Below are 9,473 nucleotides of genomic sequence, written 5' to 3'. Positions count from 1 at the left end.
TTTGCAGTAATTCATCTGGCTTTACCTTCAAATTTCACTGAGGTTGATTTTGCTCTTCATCCTTTCAGGGTCAATAAAATAAATATTAGTCAAGTTCTGAAATCAATCTATTTAACTACCTCTTCCCCAAAATTTCAGACCTTGTTCCTTTTGAAGAAAGGATTATTACCCCCACCTTAGCGGAGGTATTGTCTTCAGTCGTGTTTGCTTGTCTGAGAAATATTGATCAACAATGGACTAACATCAATTATTACTTTTAATACAAATAGACGTTACCCCATCTAACAGCTGTTTCTGCTTCCAATGCTTCATGGTGTTGCCATCGAAAAATTCTACTCTGAATATGCTTTTCTAAGCAGAAGAAAAGAACCTGGGAAAAGAAACTCATGCCTTGGAGATGGCAGTGTAACCCAGGATTTTTGTGTGGGGTTTATCCCGGATCACCCTAAGTGGACTGCCCCACTATTGGGTATTCGATTTATTTATTTATTATTTATTTCTCTACTTTCTATTATATATCCTCTGTTATATCCTTTAACATGGTAGTATCTCCCCTCAATCGATATTAACCCCACATGATTTTGTAGTTTTTGTTTTGTGATTTTTTTGTGTGTGTGCTGTAACTCGTCCTCCATATCTCGGGCCCCTGTGGCCAATAAAAGAAATCTTTATTATTACTATTATCATTATTATTATTATTATTATTATTATTATTATTATTAAGTGCTGAATGAGAAACCACACTGATCTTTTTACTCTGTAATTTTTTTTTTAAATTCTCACCATCCCATGCTTTTGGGTACTTGTTGTTTGCTTGTTAATTTTTGTTTTAATCATTGTGATAAAGAACTCGCCTACTATATCTGGGTGTAGTTATTTTTATATAAAAACACCCCATTGGGAGTGGGGCTCAAACATTCAAAAATTTTTCAAAACAACATAGTTTCTATTTTCTTTGATGAAAACAAGATGTAGATCAAGTATGCTATAATAATGTTCGAAGCAAAAAGAAGCACAAGAGTGTGAGAGTGGAAAAAAGTGTAACAGAGAAAGTGAGAGAAAGATTCCTTTCTGAAAATTCGGCTGACATTCAAGAGGCTACACTTGAAATTGACAGCAATGTCATTGTCATGTTTTTCAAAAGCACACACACACACACACAAAAAAAAAAAAACTTCCTGGAAACAATATCTGTAAAAATAGCAACAGCTACAGTGCCAAAAACAAAAATAAAAGCACCACCACCAACAACAATATAACAGAGAATAACATACAGCAACAATCAACAGCAACAACAGTAGCAATAGCAAGGATTTTCTAAGATTGGCAAGCTGCATCAACAACACTAACACTTCTTTCACAGTCTCCACTTTTGCCGCTTTTTCCATCACTTCAGATATCACCACAACCATATTAACAGTGGTTTCTGAAAACTTCAACACCACCAACAACAACAACACAAATGCTTCCACCAAAACAGCCATAAAAATGGGGACAGTTCCATGAACAATTAAAAGAAGCACTGAAATTCAAACGATGCAGAAAAACTCATCAACTGATAGAACAAGGGAGTTAAACTGACAGTTCCTTCACAACTGAATGAAAGAATTTCCAGAAGAAATTATTATATACCAGTGTGTGTTAAATGCCAAATAAAAAATCCGACAGGTTTTTAATGTAACTCACATCTAAGTAGAAAAATGTTTTAGAGAAATATGGAGCAATGTAAATTTCATATTTCAGGCCTCACAGAAACCTTGCAGAAGTGCTGACTCAGAAACTCTATTGTCTCATGCAAATTACGAAGATCTATTCCCCTTTCCCCACCACACTTTTGCTGGCATGTGGTAAAAGTTAAAATATTAGGCGTAACACCTGTGGATGGTGACATTCAGTGGGTGGTGAGATGTGTTGTGATAGAAGTTCTTGAGACCCTATTTGATATTTTAAAGAATATTGCAAATAAATTGCCTCAGAACTGAGTTGATGATGTTGATTCAAGTACAACCACAAATCCTGAACAGTATTGCTGAACTGTCAAACAAAAGCCACATTAGAAGGAAGAACACCTAGATACCACACAATTTAGGTTAACAACCACACAAAGGCCTTCCAATCACAACAAAAAAATGGGAGTAGGAGAAAGGCTCACACTGCTTCCTACACCACAACACAAATAACTACACTAAAAGAAGCAATAATTTCAATACCAAGAGCAGCAACAGAAATGTCAGCTGCAGCAACAAAAATCTCAACAACAGGAGAGGTGACAGACAGCAGGCACAACTACAACAAAAGCAGCAGTGGTAACCAGCAACATAGCCCAGGAATTAGCAATTGTATCTCAACAAGTAGCAGTGGCTGTTGCTCTTTCAGAAGATCATCAAAATAGAGAAATAATTACACATACTTACATGTCGACTTCTTACTCATGACACAAACTTGGCAGATTCAGAAGTTTCATCATGTGATGAGGACAGGACGAAATCTTCACAAAATACATGTTGGGGTGAAAAGGAAAAACAACTAAAATAAAAAAAGATTAATTTAAAAGCCAAGGGAGACAAAGAGGAGCAGAAAACCTGTCTTTTTACAAACTGCCAACATCAGACCCACATCAAAACAATAACAACAAAAACAACAGCAGCAACAACAACAACAACAACAGCAGCAGCATCAGTAGTAACAGCGACTAAACTGACAGCCACACGCACAAGCCTCCTCATTAATTTCAGTTGTTTGAAAAAAGCAGCAATGGCTTGATGTAGGAGTTCATAGAAAACAAAAACATACCCACCTCCTCAAAAAAGTGGATTCCAATGAACTCTTGTCAAAATCTCTCAAAGACAGACTATTAATCCAGGCTGACGAAAATACAGTTATCAATCTTTAAACAATATCTCACACACATTGGGCTTTTGAGAGAAAAAAAGAGACAGATAAATGAACCTTAGTCCCATACGAACTAAAGAACTGGATCACCAGCTCTTCTCAAAGATCAAAGTATGTGACCTTGTTACTTGTCTTTCCTGACAGGTTACTCTTAGAATAGATTGTGTAATTGTATGGAACCTGGGATCAAATTATATGCAAAGTTACCTCAACAACTTCAGGTAACTAGAAGTAGATACTGAGACTAAATTCTTTGGAGCACACACTTTCATAACCATTTACAGTGAATAGGAGGTGTTCTAATCTCGTGATCTGTTAGGATACGAAGATGGACTAGCTGTGCTGTTCCAAAAACTCTGGAATATTGACATACAGGAATTCTTCTTAGAACTGAGTGGTAATTTGTTGATCTTGGATGCAAACGGCAACTAAAGTGGTGCCTTCAGGCTAGTGGCATCTATGTCCCTATAGAAGCAGGACTGCCTTATTCAGATGTCTAGAAGCTTTTCTGGAGACGCCCAATTTCTAGTAATAGTGGGGGACTGGAACTACATTTTAAACTTGTCTCAGGATTCTGTGGGACTATTGCATTGGAGAAGGGGGGTACAAAAACTTCAACAACCTGCTCAGGTACCAACCAGATGTTTTGGTAGTGCAGGTGTAGAAAATCAGAGCAGATTATTCAGATCGTATCAAGATAGAGTTTTGTTAAACCATTTGATACGAAAAGAGTTAGATGATCTCATTTCAAACTGATCAAGTACTCAGATCACAAATTTCTGATTTGCATAGTCAACTTAGATAGGGCTCATTGTTAGGGTCCTAGTCACTAGAAGTTGAACGAGCCTTTATCAACACACAAAGATGACAGGGACTGGATCAGTGAAAAATCTAAGCAGCCGTTGACAAGACAATCATCAAAAACCAGTGATGGGACGCCCTGAAGAGAGTGATTATATCAGAATTGATTAGAGTTTAGCAAAGAGCTAGTGACAGAAACAAAAATAAACTAGAGGAAGAACTATTTAACAGTCTATACAAGATGAGGTGGTTAGCAAAGGTGTAGCATACCTATACTAGCTTTGGTTAAAACACACATTTTTAATCTCAGGTAGGCTCAGATGACACTGTAAGTTTACAGCTCTATTTGGTCTGTGATTGGCCCGATTCTCAATTATATAATGTGCCTGCCACCATGTTTAATTGAGTTACTTGTCTTGCTTCTCTAAAGGACTCCTGGCATGCAGTTTTGCTCTATCACATTAACACTAGCCTTTCTCACAAGAACATTCTTCTACCATGTGCACTAGCAGTATAGACCAAACTCGATGCCATCATCTCTTCATGCTAACTAGAAACACTTCTATCAAGTCTCTTTTTGCATATACAAAGCACAACTAATATCTTCATGCATTCATTCATTCACTGCTACCACACTAAAGACATCTCAATAAAACATTAACATTGTACTTAACCCACACTTCAGTAAAGAAAGCTTTACTACTGAACAAGGTCAAGTTGTTGTTGTATATCACCACACAGCTAACAAACACACGAACACAGTTGGCAACATCTGTCTGCCACATACTGCTATCAACAACTACCGTCACCGACATAGTCTTCTTCAACCAACACCCATGGAGTTAACTCAACATGAGAACTTTTGTCGAACTAATAACCAACGGACAACATTTAGGTGGTGGTATCAACAAACTTCCATACTGGTGACATCTTACATTGAATTAGAGGGGCAAAAACCTACTAAAGTGGTGACCTCAGGATCTTATATTCATATAGCAATCTTCCTCACTAAAAAGGCATCGTGACCAATGTGCGTGTTGGCAAGACTGATGCTCAACTATTTTTTGGACATGAAATACAGATGCTGCCCTTGTCAGAGTTAGACATTGTACACTAAAACACGAGATAGTAGAAGTTGTCCCATGGCCCAAGTAACAGAAACACAACGTGGCAACAAAATTACAATCTAGTCTTTGACAGACTCAATGGATCTGTGCTACATGGTTCCAAGCAGATATGTGGATTCCCAGCAACACTTTGCTTGACTGTTTGAGTCGGGTGATGGGCCAGAGACAGTAATTGTCTTCAGTGCATACTCAGCTAGCAAAACCATATCAGGCCAATGCAACACGCCACAACATTGGGCCGATATGAATTTGAGGTTGGGCTGATGGGAGATTTTGGTCTCTACATCTAGTTGACGTTGGCCCAATGTCACATTCACATCAAAGTGACATTGGTCCAATATGAAAATGAGGTTGGGCTGATGTATGATTTTTCAACTCGAGAAGTCTCAATATTGGCTGAAGCTGATTTTGTCAAATACCTGATCTGGATCCAAAATAAATTCAAGGGTGGGATAATTAATGTATGATTAAACGTTTATACAGGTTCGACATCGGCCACACTTTATGTTCTCCAATAGCATTACACCAGATCCCTGGTATGAATTGCTCTGATTCCAGCCTCATCCACCCAGCGTTTGAAAATAAAAATGTAATATTGTTTCAATTTACATCCAGTGAGGACCACCCACTGCTAAACAGAAACAATATTAAATTTATTTTGAAGATGTAATTGTATAAGCATCAGTTTACATGGCATTTGTATGGGAATATCTGAAAAATCATGTAGAAACAGCCAGAAAAAAAATTTAAAAATGAACAACTCATTTTTCTTTGCAAACATCATTTATTTTATAAACTATAACTTTGAAAAATGGCTATTTACAACACAACAAAATAAATCACAAGATTTAGAAGCTAATAAAAATAAAGACAAAATATACTGGCCAACATACACTGTAAAACTAAGATATTTATTTAATTAGTGTTAAGTTCACTTATACAGCTGTGGCTATTTGTGACAAAGTTCAACAATCATTCATATCTGTACATAAAGACTGGTTAATAAGGAGTTACGGTACTCAATTTCGGGTTTGATTTTATGACTTGAAATTTGGGAGATTTGTTGAAAATAAATATATTTGGACTGTGCAGAAATAGGAAAAACACATTAAATGTGAGTGATATCATCAATAAAATTGTATTTAAAACCACAAATTGTTTATGGATATGATGTCCAACTGCCATTGGTTGATTTACTTTATTTTACCAGTAAAAGAGAACTAGTAAACCACAATATACAAGTACCATGTTACTTTCTGAGGTTCCTGCTGGAATCTTAATCAAATAATCTTTTCAACTGAATATTAGGTTGATGTGCTTAAATATTCTTAATTATTATACAGTCAAAACAAACCGAATCTGCGGTTATGAATACCAAGATGGGTGTGAGTTTCTTTGGTGTGTGTGTGGGATATTGAAACACACACATGTGAAGAATGAAGGAAGCAAAAGTCACATGTAAGTAGACAGATCAGTTAGAGAGGGGCAGAGTGGTTATTAATGAACCAGCAGGTAAAGCCACGACAATGTAAAATGTGCAAATTACCTTGTTATTTTGAACCACACCATCACTTAACTCAGCTTCCAAAGCCTCAATATCCTCTTAACTCTCACAAGAGAAATGAATTGTGTTGGGGAGATTTCTTGTCTCCAAAATGGAGAATGAGAATGGAATATTTTGAATTAGCTGCAGTATAGACTGCAGCATTTCTCTCTACTGGGACTGTTCCTCTTGAATTTTTTTCAATTGCGGTGAATAGCTGCTGATCCTGAACTGAAATAGAAAATAAAAAAAGAAAGGTAGAGTAGAATTACGAAATACTTGCTGAGTATACCTCATGACATTAGTCGTTTACAGATATATTGAAAACTAGTAGAGATACCTGACGTTGCCCATGTTACATGCAATTGAAGAATTAGACTTTTCTGTTATATTTTCTCTAATGAATTGGAATACCTATGATTCGAATTTCATCAAAATTGCAGATGAGGGTTCTTTCCCTCTTTACACACTATTAAAGTGAAAATATCTGACATTACAATGGAGAGATGTTATTGTTTCACTTTTGACACGTAATACTGAAATAGTGGAGGAGATATGATATTGCTCTGGGCTTACACTATGAAGCAGTTAAAAATTTTTTTGGCCTATGACACTACATGGACCCTAAGTAAGGCATGTGTAAAATATGAATGAAATTGGTTGCGTAGTTCTCAAGTTTTAGGGATTCACAGACAGACAGACATGTGAGATAATAGTTTCAGTATTAATGTGAAACTATTCAAGTGAAAATATCTGACATTACAATAGAGAGAGGTTATTGTTTCACTTTTGACACGTAATACTGAAATAGTGGAGATGTGATATTGCACTGGGTTCGGACTAGGCAAGAAGTTAAAAAATTTTGGGGCCTATGACACTACATGGACCCTATGTAAGGCATGTGTAAAATTTGAATGAAATTGGTTGTGTAGTTCTCAAGTTTTAAGGATTCACACAGACACACAGACAGACACGCATTCTCATTTTTATATATATGTAGATAATACACAATCAATAATAATCTCATTTCACATTTGCTTTCTAGAATCGGAGAGATCGCTAAACCAACAATCAATTATCTGTGGCCTTATATAAGGTCTACTATAACACTAATATTTATTTGCCTCGTTTAGTTTGCCGTGATTAGGGGTAGGGGTTTCATATTCCAGAAATGGGAATTATGATGCCTATTTCACAGGGAAATGGCACCTTGTTTCAGTGCCCCAAGGGCCTCTAGAATGGTAAAAGACACCAAAGTTAATATTACAGCATTATATTCCTCATGCTAATGCAAGCAAAGATTTTGTACCTCTTCACCCAAAACGTCCAACATGGAGATGCTGTGGCTGTCTGAAGCTAAAACTTAGGATATCCTCACACGAAGATCAACAGAGCAGTTAGGATGAGTTATACAATTTATTGTTTTTAAGTAATCCTTTTGAAACAAGATTGGTTAAATTGATAAAATTCTTGAAAATGTTTTGTCTTTTGATACTATCCTCATTTACCTGCCAGTTATTTCTTAAGCATTGTAATTATGTATCAGGGTGAAAGCATACATTTCAAACATGGCTCTCCGTGGAATGATCCCAAGAGCTGCTTTCAAACACAAAATGTTTTATTTTCTGTTTATAAATAAATTTGAAACCACTTTCCACATACCCTAAAGTATACTAATGATATAATATTGACTTACCATGCAACAACTGTTCAGATTTTCCCGACAAGTTGGGAGGAGCTGCATTTGCACTTCTTTCTTTTGGCGTATTGTGAATGTCAGTTAGCTGTGGATATCTACTTGGCTCTGGAGAAGACAAGTGGGGTTGAGATGCTCTCTCTTTTGGAAACTGAATGACAGGAGGTGGCTTTTGAAGTGTCTGTGTTTGATACTCAGAATCATCTTGAAAAAATAAACAAGGAATTACATGTATTTCCATTCACACAGTGAATAACATGGGTATTTGTTTGTCAATACACAGCCTTAGAACACATTGAAATTTATAGCCTCAAACTTGTAGTGCTATCTATGGACATGTCTGACAGCTTACCCGCACCTTCATGTAAAATGAAAGGTGGATGGTTAGTGGGGACTCAGAGTTTTACATGGGTGTCCTCGGGAACTGATATTCAGTCCCATTTCCAATGCAAATAATAAATTCAGCAAACATGGGGTTATCTTAGCTGTCAGATATGTTGATAAATCCCAAGACATAAAAAAAAATAAATGAACATCTAAAAGGAATTCATTAATTATACTTATTATTAAAGAACTGTCTGTTTGAAATCTGTAGACAGGCTATCTGTAGCTCTCCTAATGATATCCATTTCTGTAGGATTTCATTGAAAAATTTGAAATATATTTTGAGCTGTGGTAGGTTTATGTTGGTTTATTTTCTGTTCGTTTTTGGCTACACACATCAAAATGAATAATCTGTCAAATGTTGATAATCACTCAATTATTTGCTTTAAATGTAAACGTCATGTTTGTTGATGTTTAAAATAACGATTTTAACAACTTTTTGCATCCCAATTTTAACATACCTTAAATTAAATGTGTGTCGGTTTGGATCCAAGTTTTGAAAATGACGTGTACTATTCTGCACTGAAACATACAATTCACAATTAATTGTTGAACATTTCTCAAGTCGAAAGACTTTAAATTTTCCCATACATTATATTGAACTGGCAAAATTAAAAAGCGTTTTTAATCTTATTTATGACGCTAGATAAATCACGTGTTTTTTGTATCCTAACTTTCGACAGGGATATTGAATTTCTCTGCTTTCGATATGGAAAATATAAGGATTGCATTTTGAGTTGCTTCCCCTGTCCCTGCTTGGAACACAAGGATATTGCATGTCCAGCAGCAGTACGATCCGCCCGATGTTGGAGTACTGTTATAAAAAAACACAATACTGCTACAAATACAATGTTTTCTACATCGACGATGATAGTAGTAAATAGAACTGACAATGAGGAATGCAAAACGTAAAATAACTCTGTTCTGATGTTGTATTGATGACGGGCTGATATCAGCAAAAAATTACCAATATTCCACTGTTCGCCTTGATGTCTGCCCGATATGGTCATGCTGGCTGGGTACCTTAATG

General features: G+C 36.1%; 1 long non-coding RNA gene across 3 annotated transcripts in view; it reads right to left on the bottom strand.

Annotated features, from left to right (window-relative positions):
- Positions 1 to 9,263, bottom strand: part of LOC106869922 (uncharacterized) — a 33,368-nt gene extending 24,105 nt beyond the window's left edge. The window contains exons 1-4 of one of the 3 annotated variants that reach the window (XR_001409459.2): positions 8,905 to 9,263; positions 8,060 to 8,263; positions 6,367 to 6,594; positions 2,415 to 2,526 (exon numbers count right to left, since the gene is read on the bottom strand). This is a non-coding gene — a long non-coding RNA (uncharacterized LOC106869922). The remainder of the gene's footprint in view (positions 1 to 2,414; positions 2,527 to 6,366; positions 6,595 to 8,059; positions 8,264 to 8,904) is intronic. The other 2 variants (XR_001409460.2, XR_001409461.2) reach the window with 2 other exon arrangements.
- Between the last annotated feature and the right edge of the window lie 210 nt (positions 9,264 to 9,473).

The sequence above is a fragment of the Octopus bimaculoides genome, chromosome 9, assembly GCF_001194135.2.
Source record: "Octopus bimaculoides isolate UCB-OBI-ISO-001 chromosome 9, ASM119413v2, whole genome shotgun sequence".
Taxonomy (NCBI): domain Eukaryota; kingdom Metazoa; phylum Mollusca; class Cephalopoda; order Octopoda; family Octopodidae; genus Octopus; species Octopus bimaculoides.
This window is presented reverse-complemented; position numbering and strand designations above follow the sequence as displayed.